The sequence below is a fragment of the Rhinolophus hipposideros genome (assembly GCF_964194185.1).
Source record: "Rhinolophus hipposideros genome assembly, chromosome: 5".
Lineage (NCBI taxonomy): Eukaryota > Metazoa > Chordata > Mammalia > Chiroptera > Rhinolophidae > Rhinolophus > Rhinolophus hipposideros.
Genome location: NC_138051.1, coordinates 33,106,828 through 33,126,741, shown reverse-complemented (window position 1 = coordinate 33,126,741; position 19,914 = coordinate 33,106,828).

The window sequence follows — 19,914 nt, the reverse complement described above, 5'->3', positions numbered from 1 at the left end:
GGTCCAATCTAGTTCCAACCTTTTCAACCATGGAGAGTCGGGAGGGTTAACTACTCCCTCTCTAGATAAAAGTACTGGGTGATTTTTCAGTCTTCTACTTCCCTTCCTGGCTCCTCTCCAAGACAGTTATCTGAATACATGCACACACGTGGGGTTGAGTTGTCCCAAATCTTTATAGCCTCGTGATGGGTGGGATCTGGGGCCTCAGCATGACATGCTCTAGCTCCCTGGTCTGCAGGACCTTGTCATTTGTCCATCCTGTTGCTGTCCCTGGCCTACGGTCTGCTGCTCCTGCTGCTGGTTGCTTGTCCTCAGGTTTCTCTTGAAGCTTAGCCAGAGCCCAGTGCTGCCTCCTGGCTCCCTAGGCACCTCACCTGTGCTTTTGTTGGGTGTCTTTCTGGAGCCTCGGAGGAGGTCTTCTTACAAATCTCATTTGGGATCCAGACCAGTGCTGCCCTGAACTAAAGGGCGATTTTTCTTCTCGGTCCATCCCGCCTGCCCCAGACACACGCACTGACATGCACAGACACATGTGCCCTGTGCCTCAGTCAGCCCTCTGGCAAGGTTGCAGGCCCCAGTCTCTAGCATTGTCAGTGTTCCTTCGAGATACACAGGCACCCCTGAGTACCTTCTGGGTACTGTGGAAATTGGGTGGCACCTCTGGGGACGGAATTCAAGCCCTCCCTCTCTGCCCACCTGAGCCATGCCCCCACTTTTAGTCTGCTGTGGCTGCCCCTTTCTCCAGCATCAGCAACGGAATATTCAATCAATTCTTTGGACTTCTGCACCCACTCTTAGGTCTACTCATCTACTTGGCCAGCCCTAGCAAATAGGAGCCTTAATATTTTTATACGAGACAAAAAAGAATATCAAAAGATATCTGTGTGGGAGGAAAGGGAGCGGGGAATAGCCTCAAAAATGGTGATCTATGGATTGAAAGATTTCTGGAAGGGGAGACAGGAAGGAGACCTGCCAGATTTTGCTTTGGTGACGCATTAATAAAACTGTTGGAAGGAAGGCCAGGGCATCCATTTTTTTTCCTACTTACATGTTAGAGCAGCTTTTCTTTTCCACTTTAATTTCGGTCTTTGTCTTAGCGTCACTTCCTTCTATGAGTCCTGTAGACCAACTGAGGCAACATAGAAACAAACCTGAGTCTAGGGCTGGCCGCATCTCCCACCACAGCCTCCTCGAGTCTCTCCTCTCCTGCTCTGTCCACTCTCAGAGACCCCAGAGAGCAGGTCACTGCACCAGGCGTGCCCCTACGCTGCCTGCCCCCACCCTGACCCTCCACAGCTTCAACACAGGAGGGTGTGGTACCTGGCAGCTCTGGAATAGAGCTTTGATTGTCCTGTTGAAGCTGCAGATATCTAATTTAAATACTTACATCTTTTCTTGAGAAACAAATGGTAAAAATGCCAGATGTATAAATACCTAGTAGTAAAAAAACGTCTCCTTTCTTAAAATGTAACTTTAAATTGTATTAAAGTAACCAAATGTTCCCAAGTATTTCCGACCTTCTATGACTGCCTTTGTTTTAAATATCCCAATAAAATACTTCAGGTTCTCATGGAATGGTCAGGTTGGTCCTTTCCAGGGGCTCAGGTTCCACTGTGATCTCTCACCTGTGTGTTCCCACTAAACTCTTGGTGTTTCTAGCTCAGCATCTCATCACTTGAAACTAGCGCCCGGTCTCCCGTGCACTCTGCCTCATTCCCGTCATTTGCACTCCTCACACAAGAATGTTGTAAGTGCCAGGTTTTATTATTTTGGGGAATTCATTCACTCATTTAACAAATATTTATTAAGCACCTACTACAGACTAGGCCCTACTGCAGCCCTGGGGATTCAGCAGCAAAAAAAAAAAAAAGAGACAAAACTCTTTGCACTCGTGGAGCTTACATTTCAGGGGAAACACTCAGATGGTAAATACAATAAACAAGACACTTCATAGTGTGTCTGGTGGTAATAAGTACACAGAGAACAATAAAGCTAGAAAGACTACCGTGCTGGGAGGATTGATTTTTTTCAAATGGAGTCCAGAAGCCTTCCTCACTTAGGGGACTTTACAATGAACAAAGTCACCAGGAGGTATTGGAGAGAACCAGGCCCATATTTGGAGGAAGGATGGCCCAGGGAGAGAGCAGCTGGCCACAGCCTGAGGGAGCTAGAGCGGAAGGCCAGTGTGGCTGCAGGGGGATGAATGAGGGCAGAGCCAAGGTGTGATCAGGGGCTTTGGAAGTGATTGTTCAGGCCAATAGATCAGTGTGACGACATTAGCTTTTACTCAGAGCAAATTGGGAAGCCCATTACTGAAAGAGACAAAGAGATGGAAGCAGGGTGACAGTTTGGAAGCTATCGTAATAACCCAAACTTGGTCCCAGCAGGGTGGAGGTGAGGAGTGCTGATGGGTTATGGGTATATAAGGAAGGTCTGCCAAGAGGGTTTGCTGATGAAGCAAATGTAGATGTAAAAGAATGAGAGGAAGAAGGATGAAAATAAGGGTTTTGGCCTGTGCAACTAGAAAGATGGGGTTATCATTTACTGGGATGGGGGAGGAGAGTAGTGACAACAACACCATTCAGGAAAGAATGTCAAGTTGAATGTCAGGCATGGGTATTTCCCGCTGGCTGTCTTTCCAGAGTCCCACCCTCTGGCCTTGGTGCTGGGCTCCTCTCTCTCCATATTCTTTTTCTCTGCCCCGTCTTCCCAAGTTTCAACTGCCTACCTGGAGCTGCTGACCTAGAAACTCCAAGATCCCTGTTTTATACAATGACTATGTGCCAATGAAAAGTTGACTCCTTGCCATGTGATGAAACTCTTAAGAAAGCAAGTTCTGAGACCAATTGATTACAAGAAATGTCAAGAGTTTTATTTCAAGCTTGCTGCAATAGGCTGAGATCTCTGAGCAAGCAAAAACGAAGAATTCTCTCTTGGAAGAAACATTTATGGAAAAGAAGAAAAAGAAAGGGAAAAGGAGGAAGACAAGAGGAAAAAAAGGATACAAAGGAGAAACAAGGAGAAGTTACAAGAAAGAAGACAAGGAGGAAGAGGAATATATAAAAGCTGGTTGCAGATTATTAGTTCTGCATGGTCTGTCAGGAGCTGGGTGGCTAACCAACTTTCCAGAAGAGAGAGGTTTTCATCTCAGTAACGTCTGTGCAGCATTTGATTAGGAACACTAATCACTTCCCATAAGAGGCTTATACCTTTTAAACTACGTAAGAACAGTTCTGTCCCAACTAGACTTGGGACCATGTTCGTTCTCACGGTTTCTCTTCTCTCTCTCCACAACCAATAACCCCCATCAAGTCCTGTTTATCCTAAAGAGAGATGAGTGCTTTCCCAATGCACAGAATGACAACCATTTCTTTGTGTCTAGCCATGATTTTTTCCCTCTATTATGTTATGTTCTAAAGGAAACGTTTTCACTGGCATCCGATTATGGTATATGACTTCTGCACATGTGCTGCCATTGGCATTACTGCCCTCCAACCTGCTGTTTTGTGCACTGGGCTCCATGCACTGTGGGCTCTTGAATAAGCGTTTGGCCATGGAAGCAGTGAAAGCACCCACACCTCAGAGAACCAATCTTGCTCGTATCGTTTTATTTAAACTTTCTGCTAAAGAGAAAGCAAACGTAAGCAGACTCATATGAAGAACTTCCACATACCCATCTCCTCGTTTCAACAATTATCAACTCAGGTTGATGGTATTTTATCCCCACTCCCTTCTCTTGTGTTATTTTGAACCAAATCCCAGATATCACATCATTTTTCATCAGCAGAGTTTTCACTATGTGTTTCTATATGATTTGTTTCACATACATATAAACTCAACACAATTTAAATTGTTACAATTTAAAATTCAACAAGAATTCCTTGACATCCTTAAATTTCCAGTAAGAGTTCAAATTTTCCATTGCCTCGTGAATGTTATACTTTTATTTTATAGCGTGTTTGTAGACCAAAGAAGGTCTACATGTTGTGATTGATTGGTATGTGTTTTTTATAGGTTTGTAGAAGAAATCAGAGTTTTTCAGTCCTATAGAATTTCCCATGGTCTGGATACTCACTGCCACTCTCTGGTATAGTTTACCATGTACTTCCTATAAATTGGTAGATAGATCTAGGCACTGCGGACTTGTTTTAAAATCACATTTGTAGCTTACGTTAGTACTATTTCTGTTATGAAATCTTACTGTTTCTCAGAAGTGTTGCATTTATCTAACTTTCACATTTTTCAAATCGTACAACATTATTATTTTAAGGTAAGAAACATTTGATAGTTTTATTCCAAAAAGGGTGAACCACCTTAAATCAAATGTTAAGAAAAAATATTATTTTTAGAACAAAAAAAAAAACTGATGATAACGTTTTGGCACAAAAGTTATATTCACATTGAGACTAAAAATTGTCCCAGATCTGGTCTGGGGCAGAACTTTTTTTGCACGATATAATTCACAGCCTCCTGTGGGACGTAATTGGCATTGCTGTTAAAATGCTTGAGCAATTTCCTGATAGACCTAAATGAGATTAAGGACTTCTGGGAAGCCAGGATTACCCACCCAGTTGACTGGGAGCCTAACAATTTTTTACCAGACATTATTTTTTTTGCTTATATCCAGCTTAACAATGATTAACCATTCACTTTTCCTATACAATCCCTAAGAGAATCTTGAATTGGCACACTCAAAAGTCTCATCCCTTGTGGCTAGCTAGAAATAAAGTTTTGGCCCAGGCTTATAATACTCCATTCATTTAAGAAGCTGTTTTTAAACAACATTTAGGAAGAAAAACTGAGTTTTTAAATTACTACTTTGTATGGCTAAGGAATTGCCCTGAAAGTTATTAAGTGTACACACAAGAGTTCTTAAATAGAAGGAAAATTGGTTTCTTTGAAAGCTCTGAGCACTGTGATTTCACTAATGGAGAAAAATTTCTTCTTTGGATGACATAATGCAAACTTAGCTGCTATCATGGAGTAAAAGAATCTTCCTTCACATTCTTCCTATGAGCAAATTGCTGCCTTGGAGATAGGTCCAGATGCCTTGAAGAAACGTCTCTTGATAAGTGGTTTAATATCATGATTTAACTGTTATATCAAATGCATCAAGGATAATCTATGGGCTTTAATAGGTGAAGGTTGAATTGGAAAGAAGTGAACTTCACTTCTGCATTTTAAAAAATACGTTTAACTCAATAGGAAGTAAAAGATGAACAGTTAGATAAAAGTTTAAACTCAACTATAAGTAAATAAAAATTGAATGAAAATACAATAAGAGTGTGTCTGTGGGGAATCTTCTGCCCACCCTAGTATTCGACAATTTTAGAAAAATAACTATGCACAGTAAAACAATGGCGTCTAAGAGTCTCCATTGACACATTCCACTTATCCCAGTGAAACCCTCTTATAGTGTCAAGAGCCAACCTCAGCTGAGGGTCAATTACCCACGTGCTACACATTTTCAGCATCAGGACTCAAAATGCTCTTTCCACCCTCCCCACCCTTCTCTGTCCTCTAGGAGGCTGACCTCTGCTCATCGCATCATTCCAGTTCCTTTCCCCTGGCCATTCTGGTTGTGTTCAACTAATGGGAGGCATTTGGAAGAGATGGGTAGGAGATAAGAGGATGGGAGGAGAAGGAGGCAGACTGAGATCAGAGGCCCTCCCTTGCATGACCACAAGTTGGCTGTAGCGCCTTCCCCCTGGAAAAGGTTACTGCCTCCACCATACTACAGCTACCACTGTCTCTCAGGGTTCTGGTAGCTTTTTCCTCCCTCTGCCTCCAGTTGGTGTGGGGACAGAGCCAGGAATGCAGTTTCCAGGTTTTCGGACTCACGTGGAAAGGTGCTGGCTCAGGTAGTAAATGGCCATCAATTGTGGTTGGATGGCCATCAGCTGTGACTAGTTGGCCGTCAGCTGTAACCAATATAACTGCTAATATAACTGCTGTGGCTACACTAGAAGCAAAATGGGGGCTAGCAAAAAGATGGTAGCTGAGGTAGCAAGAGCGGATTGCAGCTAGCAAGTGGGGTTGGTTGGCAGAGAGAAGTGGACGGCAGGTTGCGGATAGTGTGGCTCCTGCTTCCTGTGTCTCCAACCCAGCCGCCAGCAAGAATATAGTAGTGTGACTCCCCTATCTATGGCTCCCTGGGTGTTCCTTTTTGGCCTCACCATATCCTGCATTCTTGTGCGGGGAGCGGGAGCGGAGTCCCTGCGTGACACCCGGCATGACAGTTGGTGAAGACTCCCAGCTGTTGCTAGTGCTGGAGATATCTCACCATCCTTACCTGCCTATACCCTTATAAGTAGCCTCTTTGTTAAACTCTCCTGAATAGCCCCCCTTCTGTTTCCTGTTACCATGACTGATACCCTCCACATATCAAGGGTGGTACTCATCTGCGTGGGGCCGTGCAGCAAAGTACACAGGCCAGTGGCAAGGACGTGGGAGACAACACAAAGGTAAGTGAGGACTATCTTCCTACTCTTTCCCGCTTGCATCTATCAGCCAAGGAATGCATACATTGAAGGGAGAGGTTGGTGAGAAACCAAGACTATCAGGAATCCTTCTGAGATTTTGTCCCAGGATCCTGAGTTCCTGGACTTATTGACCTCTGGATGAAATGATCCAGAGGCACTTTCTTCGTGCTTTTCAAAGTATAGTTAAAAGGTCCTTACAAAATCATCATTTTGCTGACCCTCACAAAGCTGCTTACCCCTCTCTTTTTCCAATAGAGGAGCACATGTCAGTTTCTCTTACTGTCAGAACCAGAACTGAGTGGGACAGCCAGAGAAACAGAAAGCTGAAACCATCTGGGAGAAATTGAGACTTTCAGAGTCTGAGGGGAGTCAGAGATCCACACAGGAAGTCGTTCCGGCCAGAGGATATTGTTTTAAGAAAAGAGATGTAAGTCTAGGAAGAGGAGCTGGGGGGGTGGGGGGCGACCCAAAGGAGAAACGACAGGAAGACACAGTGAGGACTCCCGAGGACTCGAGAGCAGGTGTCTGCCCAGGCAGGAACAGAGTGGGCAGTTAGCAGAGATCCTCACTAGAAGCGATTGGTGAGATCAGTGTAGACATACCATCGGAAGCAGGGAGGGTCTGCAGCTGGTACCATTTTCCCATAGGGCACCAAGCCCCTGGGGAAACAAGAGGAAAATGAATAAGGCTCATCGTCGTAGACCTGACAAAGACCAACTCAGAGATGTCATGGGCTCCTCACCAACCCATGATTAAGGACCACATTAGGTCCCCTGAACAAGGAAAGCCCACAGGTGCTGGTAAGGAGCCCAACTGCCAGAACCAGTGGAATAAAAATAAAGCAAACATTGCATCTAAATTGATGTGTCCTAAATAAAGTTAGTGTTGAAATATAGTCTTTTACCCTGCCTGGGGGGAAAAGCCATATTGTTAAAGAGTTCTATAGACAGAGTCTTCACAAAAAGAAACAGTATTCTGATCTTGTTTTCAGAGTTTAAGGAAAACTACATAAAATCCAACAATTCGTCAAATATGACATATCAAAAAATAAAGGAAAGGAATCAATCCCTGTTAGAAGTTTGACCAGGTATTTTCTGTGCAATTTCTAGGTGAGAATGCAAGGTTCTAAGCTCCTATTTTCTTCTTTATGTCAAAAAGCTCTTTATCTCCCCAAATTGGCAGTCAAATATAGTTATAATGGTGGTCCGCAAAGCTGGAGTTGAAGCAGCGAGCAATTGAAGAAAATACACATAAGACAGGAAGGTGGCAAAAAATAACAAGTTAGAAGTATTTACTAACAGAAGATAGAAAATAATATAGGCTCCTAAATGAGACATGAATTTTAGTAGAAAGAGACATGAATTTGTAGGAAAGAAAGAATAAGAGCAAGAGAGAGAGACATGAAGGATCTCACTCTTTAAAAGGAAAGGAAATTTGGGAATTTGATCTTTCTTGGGAGTCTGGCCTTAACCATCACAGTTACAGCATCATAAGGAATTGAAAACTAATACAGCAATGTATTATATATTCTCTTTGTATTAACGTGAAGACAGTACTTCTGTTGACCAAAAAACTTTTTCCCATATTACATGAAAGATCCTCTTTCCTGGAATTATGAATTTAAACATATATATTTTAAATATATAGTTATAAAAATATCTGCATATGTTTATATATAAATAAATATCATAAAAGAATTGTAATATCTATATCTATACATACATTTATAATATATAAAATGAATGTCTATATATCTGTGTATCTCCACCAACTCAGAGAAAACTACACAGATATATAGACATTCATTTTACTCATTCATTGAAAAGTAATTGGCTGTCATGTTTAAGGTCCTGTGTTTGAGGCTGGGAATTCAGAGGTGAATAAAATATCTCTCTGCCACAATTTAGTGGGAGAAGCTGACTGATTCAATATAGCAAATTAAAATACAATGTAAGGGGTGGCCGGTTAGCTCAGTTGGTTAGAGTGAGGTGCTAATAACCCCAAGATTGTCAGTTGGATCCCTGCGTGGGCTGCTGTGATCTGCACCTTTCTTAAATTAAAAAAATAAATAAATAAATAGAAAGGTGATAAATGTAATCAGAGAACAATATAATTAATAATTAGATATCCAGGGTCTGTGTAGCATTGTACATACAATTGTTGAGGTTCCTAATACATTCTTTTCTCTGGTATTATTACATGTGCCCGTGTAGTCCCTTTCCTAACTTCTTAAAGAAGGAGCTATGGAACCTTTTCATCTGGACTGCAATACCTATGGCAGTGCTTGGCAAGTGTTTGGTTTTAACGTAGATTAAATAGATAATGCTATGAAAGCTCTCTGAAAAATATAAAATGTGACACAAATACAGACAGCTGTTATTGTTTATTCAATGGAGTTGAAAATAGAGAAACCCATTTAAAATAACCCCGTTAAAAGATAAAAGAGTGTCAACTCCTTTTTTTTTAAATAATAATGGCACTAAGAAGAAGGTAGGTAATGTATTAATATGTCCCAGCAATATGAATCAAAATGGACCAAAGTCTACCAAAAACCTGATGGTCAGATTTTAAATGATTACTCCCTTTGAAACCCACTGTCATTCTCTGGGAAACTGTGAAATTTACATTACCCTAATAATTGTGTTATGATTAAAAAAAAAAACTAAATAAATCACCACATTCCAGCTTGCTTAATATTTCTTCAGTGGAAATAAATGATAACACAGGTTTTACTGAGGCTTTCCATTTGTTGAACACAGGGCCAAGTTACTGGTCGCTGAGCTCTATCAATGAGAAACCTATTTGGGTTAGACTGATATGAAAATTAAACTGCTGTAGTGTATCCGAATGTGGTAAAGTGCTTTTAAATCTTAGCCTTAGTGATTTATTGAAAAGAAGGAAGTGACTTACTGGAAAGGAGAAAGTAAAGGAAAAGAGAGTAGTGAGAGCAGTTAATGATGAAAGATGGAAGAAAAGATAATGAAACCAGCCAATTCCTTCCTTCAGTTTTTGCACCTGTGTTTTATTGCACTAAAAGGGAGAGCACACAAGCTGGATTTGTTTTATTTTTTTCTTTGTTAGGCATGGCGGGAAAGGGAGAAGAGAAAGAGCAATGGTAAGGTAGAAATAAGAAGGGAGAGTTGTGAATAACAATGAAAGAATTGGTAAAGAAGAGCAAGAGAAAGAAACAGAAACCTGAGAACTTTAAAAAAGAAGGAGAAAAGTTAGAAAACTGCCCAGAAAACAGTCAGAGTAGATCCCTTTGTCTAAAGTATTTTTGTCCCTCAAAAATCATAAAATAAATATCTTGATAAAGCTTTAATATTTTCTTTTCTCTTCTGCTGCGTTATGCTCATTGTCCTACTTCTTGTTCTAAAATATTAAACACTAACCAGCATTATTCCCTCCTTCCTATTCTACTCTTCAGTGTTTCAACAGTTTTCTGTAGGCTGAAATTTGAGGATCCATATATCTTAAAGTTACGAGATTATTTTTCCCAGAACAAGAGCAAGCAATTCTATGTAGTAAGAGAGGTGATCAAAAATTGACAGTGGTCTAAACTGTTGGAGTGCGGCCATTCTAAAATTTTAGAAATTGCTGATTTGTAGGTATCATCCCTGAAATTGGGATGAGCATATTATAGGTTACTGAGTCTTTGTAAGAATATAATGACTGAATGTTTATAAAGCTCCAGCAGCAGGGCTAGTTACATACCAAAAGCTCAATAGTCAATTTTGAATGAAGATTTGTGCTTGGATTGTTTTCATAACTGATGATTTAAAAACTTAAATTTTGTTTAATTGGTGGAAATGATTATTTTTTAATACCTTCTTCTTCTGAAACATCTTTAAGATGTAACAATCCACAAAATAAAAGCCACTCCAATGGAGATGCTCAAAGAAGGAAAGATGGGAACTTCCCTCCTAATGAAAACTTGGTCCAAGATTTCCGCCTTTTTCAAAGAAAAATCTGCCCTTACGCTCATTTTCTGGCATCATGACCTTATAGTCTTTCCTGTCAAGAAAAGATCTCCAACCTTATACTTTGTAATATTAATTTAAACAGTGCAGGCATGATGGCATCTCTCCAACTTTCTCCCATCATTCAGCTTTTTTCTTTCAGTTTTCCTAGAAGCAATTAGAATGGAGATAGTGTAGGTAAATGCTTTATACATCGAGCTGTCTTGCTAGAGAAGTATTATAAAAATAAATTCACAATGGCAATTTCCTCAAAGGAAAGGGTCAAAAATGTGCCAAGTAATTTAATTTTAAAAGTGACTTTTAAGCCAGGAAATCAGGAGCTGGTTTGTGGGTAACTCAGGGAAGGCTGAGGGTTGCGATGAAGGCACAGATCCTGCACCACCCGAAACTTAGTGGGGTCGACCCCTGCAAAGGAAAGCTTGTAAGCCTTGTGTAGAACAATATCTTACTTTCAGACCTCTGACTGTCAGTCCTCCGCTCTGGTTAATATCATCAAGGGAATCCTGCCCTGACAGAATGTAATTTAGGATCTATTAAATATGATTACTTGGCCTTGAAAATGATGGATATTGGACAGAATTATAGAATCACTTTACAAAAGAAAGGTCTCTTTTACATCCTTTCTTGTGGAGCTTAAAATGAAGCCGGGGGAAATCCCTCAGAGGGGTTGTGGCATTTATAGGTTAGGTTTATGAAAAAGGGAATTGATATTCATATTAAAAACTGTAAAAATTGAGCAAGGTGAAGATAGTGAGCATGCAGACAGCTGTGACGTGTGTCTGAAGGGTGAGTGGCATGTTGCCCAACTGATTTACTTGCTTTAATTATATTAGTAATGTGAAAGTCGACATGATTTGAAACAAGCTCTTTGGGTTTTTCATTCAAATACTAGCCCCCAGTGACTACTTTTTATGGTCCTCCCAATTTCCAATTACTTAAATGTTCATAGCTGAAATACTTCAGAGTTCATTGCTGGGTTTGCTTTGGAGGTGGCCTATGCCTGAGTTTTTATTTAATTACATTTTGTCCCTGGTTATAAAAGTAATATATGGTCATTGAAAAAAAAACACAAAACATAAAAAATTGTAAAGAAGAAATTAAAATCACTAATAATTCTGCCACTCAGAGATTGCCATAAATATATACAATGTTATTTTAATATAATACATATATAATATTTTATTGATATAACATCATATACACTATTTTCTAAAATTTTTAACTTTCTACTATAGCATGACCATACTTTCATATTTTAAGTAGTATTTTATAATGAGATCCTTAGTTGTTATATGCTATTCATTGTCTGTATGTACAATCGATTTTTAAAATGATCTGCAATTGATGGGAATTTCGGAACTCTAGTTACATTTTGAGTTAACTGTTTTCAGATATTTCTTTGTACATATTCCTGGTTAGTTCCTTAGGATATATTTCCAGAAAAGTTGCCATCTCCTTAAGTTTTAAAATATTAGGCCTTTTTACATGTGGCTGAATTGCACATTTCTCCTATCATGCAAAGTCTCCCTTACAGTATTTATTTACCATGTCTTCTGACCATTTATCTTGCGAAGACCAAATTAGTGGAGGTAGCAAATAGAATAGAGATTACCACCATTATATTTCTGGCTAGTGGTGAATTTTTGCATTAAGGATAAGATGGGAGCAGCAGTAGATTCTAAATTATCTCAAACAATAAAGACTCAGGGAGGAGAATGGGGACTTATTAGTTCATGAGTATAGAGTTTCAGTTTTGCAAGATGAATAGCGTTCTGGACATGAATGGTTACACAGCAATACAAATGTACTTGATACCACTGAACTGTACACTTAAAAATGGTTAAGACAGTAACTTTTATGTTATGTGTACTCTGCAACAATAAAAAAAATTGAGGCGGGAGAACAAGGAAGCAAATGGAAAAATTCTCGACTACTTGTGTTGCAGAGACGCATGTTTGGAAAAAAGAAGTAAGCTCCCCATATTGCATGATGTTTTCCTGATGTTACGTAGATGAAGCCATATCAATACTAACCTTTATATGGTACTATATAATTTACAAGTGCTTTTCTACACCTAATTTCATTGATGTAACAGCCTTGTGAAATAGTTGATTATCCTCGTTTTGTATTAAGACTAAGGCCAAATAACTGCCCGAGGTGAATAGCTCTCAAGGAACAGAAACCAAACATCATTCCAGGGCCCCAGCTCCTTGCCCAAACTGTTTCCTATGAAATACGTTACAACCAAGATGGTAGCGAGTTCTTGTGCTGGGAAAAACCATCAGATGTTACCCTCTTCACTGCCTCCTATCCCATTAAGATACAGAGAAAATTTACGTATTTCCAAATTAAATATTAACATAAAAGTAGATTTTTTTTTAAGTGTAGATTTTCCCTATTCTCCAAGTTTTCTTTGCCTAATTTTGACCACAGGATCTGATCAAAGGTTAAAAAGTTATTGGATCTTATTTCTATTCAATATCACCTTAAGTTATAATAGATGATTTCTCCAACTTTTCAAGATTTCTTAGAGTTTTGTCCTGGATGTCCCCAAATAATTTAATCTGACAAGCACATGTTTTTGGTAAACAGAAATCTGGTCTGTGAGATTTATTTTTCCTGTCAGCCCATTTATCTCTGAAATGACAAGTATCGTAGACATCCTGAATATTTCTTGTTCTTATACATTGGCTAAGCACATGCATTCGATACATTGTTATGGACCTCCTATGTGCCCAGTACTGCAGAAAAAGATAAAACACAGCCCCAAGGAACTCCTACTATATAAAAAAGAGAAAATAACACACCAATGATTAGAAATAGGCACAGTACTAAAAGTATATGCATATTCTCTGGGATCACAGAAGTATTATTTTTGCCTCTATGAGTAAGAGAAAACTTCACAGCGATAGAATCATCTGAGTTGGGACTAAAAGGATGGAAAAGTTTTCATAAGAAAAGGGATGGAAAGGTTTATGTACGTATGTTACTTTGTCTCTTACTTTATGATTAGCCATTTTTCTTCAATTAATATGGGACCACACAGTACCAGATGCTCTGACGCTAACATAACAAACATCTTTAGATGTCATAGCCAGTTCATCGTTCTTTTGTAAAGTCTGCATTGTCTTTAAATTCCCAAACTATCATCTTCCACTGCACCTGCCTTTGAGAGCAATGATGACAATTCATTGTTGATCAATGAACACTAAGCGTAGCTTTTAAGCTCCATGATTAATGTACCAGGGTACTGGTAGTCTCAGGATGCCCAGCCCTGTGAATGCTATCTGTGGGACCTTGGGCAGTCATCTGAAAGTCTGTTTGATTTAAGGTGTTTCTCTCTATCTCCCCTGTACACAATTCTATTTCAAGTACTGCATTTTCCTTTCCAGTTGAACTATACTTATCGTAGAATTTTTAGGGAAAAAAAAATGCTGCCAATTATTTATGCTGGCCACTTGTCCAGTTAATTTGGTTACATAGAATTTCTAGAATGGCAGTGATGACTTTCTAAGATACTGTATTATCACCTGTCTTAACCTCTGACTTGTCCTGATACAATAAGGATCCCTGAACAATGTAATCTCCATTGTATAGTTGATGTTGATGGGTTTTGGTCAATTGACAAATGCCAGATTTATTCACAAATCATGCCAGCTTTGAGATTCCTGATCAAATATGCTTGCTGTGCATTCCTTTTTAACCTAATAGCAATTTAGTATATCTCTAACTCCTTTTTTGATGGTAAATCAGCTCATAAATGGTCTATTGTCTACAATGCTGAATGGCATCTACTTTGCTTGTCTTTTGCTAATAAATATTCCAGGTCATTTTAAACTATACTTTGATTTTCTTTACATATGTGAAACAAATGGATGATAGACCAATACATATATGGTTGTTTTATACACCCTTACTTTATTTTTTAAAGTTTTATTTTAGATCTTTTCTATACCATTAGATTCCTTTAACTTTGATGTGTCTGCCTGGCAAGTATTCTAAACAATAACATTTCCTCTGATTTAGATTTTTGCCCATCAAAGGCTATAGACCTTTCCTAAGATTAGAAAATTCTTGTGAACAAAGCGGTTTGAACATCCACTATTCACTTATAAGAATGAGTGCTGCAGGACTTTCCAGCTCTAGGATTGTTTGTGTAATGGCAGAATGAAAACAACAGATTGTAGTTGTATGAATGTCATCTGTATTATGCCAACGAGAAAAACATCAAATTCATTCTGAATCAGATCAAATAGAACAGTCCAAAGAATTTTAAGAGAGGTGGAAACATCATCAATTAATTGAATTGGGAATCATTATTTTCAGTGTTTCGACAGCATATATTAACATGAAAGTTTCTAAAATATTAATTCAAGTCTTTCCAAAGGATTTTGAATTCCATCACGTTTATTTATTTATTTATTTATTTATTTATTTTTGGAATCTTTCACAATGTGGCATATCGGTGCTAAGGGGTCTACACAATCATGTGTGATCACCCCATTGTAATACTTCTGTGCAGGTCCCTCATACAATGACCTCTTCTCAGCCGAAAAAGATGGTGATGACAACTAAGAAACCAGTGATTCTGCTGTGAGTACAGACAGAGATAAACAGATTTGTCTGTCAATGAATCTGTCCCTGTAGTTTATTCACCAACAAATTGTGAATGGTCAATACATTCACTTGGTCAATACAAAATCAAATCTATCAAACATCAAATCTATCAATGTTTTGTTTTTTTTTCCCGTCAGTAAAGGAGTGGCTTTTGGCTTTTTTCGTCTTGTAATTTATATGCAGCTTCGTGGAGTTGCCTAGAGTGTTTCATTAGCAACACGTACAGTAATGTTTTCACACTGCAGGGCTAATACCCCACCTAATTCAACCTTATTCTCTTCCTGAGATATTCTGGGGATAAACAAGAAAAATAATAATTTCTAAAAGAAAAAAACTATTGACATAAGGGTGATAATTAGGTCATAGCCATAACATCTTCCACATCTCTCAGTAAATGTCAAATCTCACTTCAGTAGCATATTCTTGTCAGATGTTTCTCTAATGTTGAATAGCCTCGTACTAAACCTCTTATCTAATAATAATAAAAGCTAGCCCTTACTGAGCAATTAAATATGTATTGTCCCAAACACATACGTGTATTATTTTATTTAATACTCACCGTAACTCTCTGAGTAGGTACTATTAATAGTCTACTTTACAGATGAGTAAATTGAGGCACAAAGTGGCTAAGTGACAACTTGAGGTCACACAACCAATAAGTAGTAGTGAATTAAAAGCCAGATTGTCTGAGAGATGACTGTTACTCATCAACAAAGAAAAGCCTAGTCTTATAAAACAAACAGGAAATTAAAGTTTTCCTTCTGCCACATGAGGACCACAATGAAATTTTTCCTGAAAGATTATTTTAGAAAGCAGGAGATGCACTATAAAATTATATATACTAAATTTGGGGAGGGGGGAAATTCCCCCAGGCGGTGACCTTTATTACTGAGATTTGATTTGGAAGCCAATTTTTATAGCTCAGTTAAAAACTGCTAAACCCAAGCACTTATATAATAGAAATGCTGACATGACCTTAATTCCAGAAGTGCAAAGGGTATAATTGAATTTAAGAACAATGTGTCTCATCCATTAAGTCATTAAAATAGATCGTAATAACCTGACACATTTTGTAAGTACTGCATGAAAGTGGTTAACAATGGTATGCAAATAAAACGAGCTTGCACTATTAGCTACTGTATTTTAGGTTGTGTTTGCCAAATATAACATTAAATTACAATAGTCATTTAGATAATGTTATGGCAATATATTTTAAATGCTTCTGAACATGATGCCAAGATAGAGGAAGGGAATATTAGAATCTACAGGATATTGCCAAGTGCCTATGTGTAATTCAGATAAGTTATATTTACTGTGGGTAAAATTAGACTTAATCAGAAATACATCCTTCTGACCCAAACTTCTGGAGTGTCCCAATGGTGTGGTGCATCTGGTTGAAGAACATATATAAGGATACCAACTAAATGCCAAAACCAGAACACTCCTCCACACAGATGTGTACTTGTCACTGTGGAGAAAAATCATCCAGATGTTTGGCATCATACAACCAAATGCCTAAATCCAAGTGAGATCGTGAATGTAACACACATTCAGGAAATTTAATCAATGTAGACATCCAGTCGTGCTCATTGTAGCTCAACCAAAATAAAACAAAGCCAAATCCCTCTCTTCTTTCTCAAGGTCAGGGCTAGAAACCTGGATTTTCAATTTATAGTGTCTCAATTCTTCATTTAATCTGACTGCTTATAAAACCAGCAATGAACTGTGCTAATGATTTCAGTGCAACAGAGAATCCAGTAGTACAAAACATATTGGCACTCAGAATTCTGAATCACCTGCTCGTTCTATTTCCTTTACTAATGTAACAAATAAGAGTTAATAAATAAGAATATATCTAATAGATTTTCTAGATAAGAGCTGGTCACAATAATTGCAAATATATTCAAAGGTCATATTTTAGATTTGTATATAGGCAGCAAGTCATGGATATAAACAATGCATTTATATAAAAAGATATATAACACAGTGACATAAAAAATGAAAATATCAAAAACCACTGCCACAGTGAAATAAATTAGAAACAATCTAGTCTTTCAATTGAATATAGTGACTCATTTAATGTGATTGCAAAAATGGCTTCAGCTTTTCTCCCCCGTTACAACATGTCCATACATCTCCTCCAATCAGGATGTAACATTTATTTGTCCCACCCTCCCACCCCTTGAATTGGGCTGTCTTGCAACTTGCTTTGGTCTCTAGAATGTGGTAGATGTGATGGAGTGCCATACTAAGCCGAGGCCTTAGGACGCATTGGGCCAACTTCTTCGTGCTCAAGCTCCCCTCTTTGCCATGAGGACAACTCTGGCCTAGCCTGCTGAAGAATTAAGAGACCATGTGAAACAGAGCCATCTTGTACCAGCTGTGGCCACCCTAGATCAGCCAGCCCCCAGCTGACCCACCAGCTGACCACAGATACATAAGCAAGCCCAACTAAGAAGAGCTGAGCCTGACACAGACCAGCAGAACCCACCCAACAGACTTGTAGGCTTATGAGGAATAATAAATGGTTGTTTTAAGCCAGTAAGTTTTTGGAGTAGCTTCTAATGTAACAATAAATAACTGACACAATGTCAGACAATATTTTATAGAAAAATAATGCACATATGGTTATCGCTAAGCATGAATGAATCTTAAATATCTATACATGCAATATTTGTAAACGCACTATCAGACGTGGCTTGTGTGCCAGATAAGACAAATATGATTATCTTCATTTTAAGGATGAGAAAACTGAGACAAAAAAATTCAAATCATTCAATCAGCTGATGTTGAAGAAAGGAGTGGGGGTTAGGCTAGATTAAAGAATACAAACCAGTTTAAATCTACATCAATTTCCAATAATCCTGATGATCTTAACTTACTTCGTTGTGAGTTTGATGTGAGGATTAAAAAAATCAGCTTCTTGGTACTGGATGGCAAATTCTATCATCACCGTGAAGAAAACTAGGGTATCACTGCCTCCAATGATAATCTGCTAAAACCCAAAGTGAGAAAAATCTCCAAAATACCTATACATAATTTAATATTCATTGTTGGTTTTTTCTTGTTGTTTGTCTCAGGCTCACATGATGTTTACCCTTCACTGAGAAGAAAAGGGAGTGGGGGGAAATTCACCTCTCTTACTTTGGTGTCAACCTTTGGACCACTTAATAAACCAATTAAAGATACAGAATGTCCAGTCTTTACACTGAGATAATCATTGAGCAATCAATGATAATTTAAAAAATCAATTGGTCTTCTGTAGTAATTAAATTTATCCACTTAGATATAATTGATATTGTTCACAACTAATTATCCTAGTCAGGGAGCTGAGGGATTTTGAGAGACTAAAGGACTGAAGCAAAGATTCTTTCTCATATACAATTGGGCTGGATGCCATGTTTTCTCAAAAACTGATTTAGTCTTCCTTAGAAAAACAGTATTGAACAAACTCAAAGACAGTTGAGGAAGTCAGTATTTCCTTAGGGGCAGTTTAGCATGCTTTCTGGTACTCTCTGTGTGACAGTGGGCTAATCACTTAACCCTTGTGTTTCAGTGCCCTCATCCATAAAACAGATATAATAATAGTATCTACCTCATGTCATTGTTGTAAGCATTAAGTTATTATCAGTAAAGTGTTTAGAACACTAAGCCCTATGTTAATATCATTATTATTAGCTGTGTTTTGGTACTATTTTTAAAAAGAATGGTAAGGGAGTCACCAATCACAAGTTTATTCCATTGTTTCATTCTCAATTGCACTGAATTCCTATAGGCATTTTTTCATTTAAAAGTTACTACTGCCCTTTCACATATTATGAGATTCAATTGTTCTTCTTGGAATAAAAGATGGCTAAAATAGGAAAATGGGAAGTTCACATTTGCTGAGTGGCATATCTGATTACAAGTTATTAAGCCAATCCTCCCTTCGCTCTCTTAAGCAATTCATTTCTCGGCACCAGAGGGGAGGAATAATAATAAAATAAAACACTGGATGATCTTATCACTGATGCTTACCATTTGTATATTCACTTAAAAAGGTGGCAGAGCAATTTACTGCAGCCCTCAGGCGGCCTAAATGACACGTTAGCAAGTTATATAGATATGCTATTACCTATTTATTCTGATACCCAATGCAAAAATGTCAGGGAGATCCCTATTTAAGTACACTAAATTACTGACTCCTGGGGCTGGAAAGTACAGTGAGAAGCTATTAGCTACTGAACCCATCGCCTGGATAAGAATCTATGGCCCGTATAGATGTGAACCTTTCCAAATTCTAGAGAAAGCTATTAAACTATCGTCTACATTAAGATCCTCACTCTTCCAGGAAATTTTTTTTCAAGGTATTCTGGCTTCAGCTTAAGTACTTGTGCATTTGTTGTATCATTTGATGGAATGAAAATGGCTGGTGAGCCTTCTGACCCATTCAGCACTTCCTTTGTCCCAGAGCTGTATTTCCCAGTACCGATAGGACAGCTTTATCTGAATGTCATCCACTTATTCTATAACCTGTCTTCTCATGAGATTAAATTACAAATAGTCTATGCACTCTGATTCTGACAATATAGGAATCATATCTTGAGCTTTGCACTCATATATGCTATCTTCAACCTTCTGAAATACCCATCAGTCAAATAAGGGCTAAGGAAAAAGAATAGCATCAAGGTCAAACCCTTCTTGTTACTGCCAATAGGGGGTTAAGCTCTCTGGCCAAGGATCAGAATGTGGGCCAGAAAGCCAGGAACAGATTATAGTAGCACAGTTCTCGACACATTGTAGCTTCTAAGTAAATATAGAATTGAAAATAAGTAGTTAGTAGCATGAATGAAATA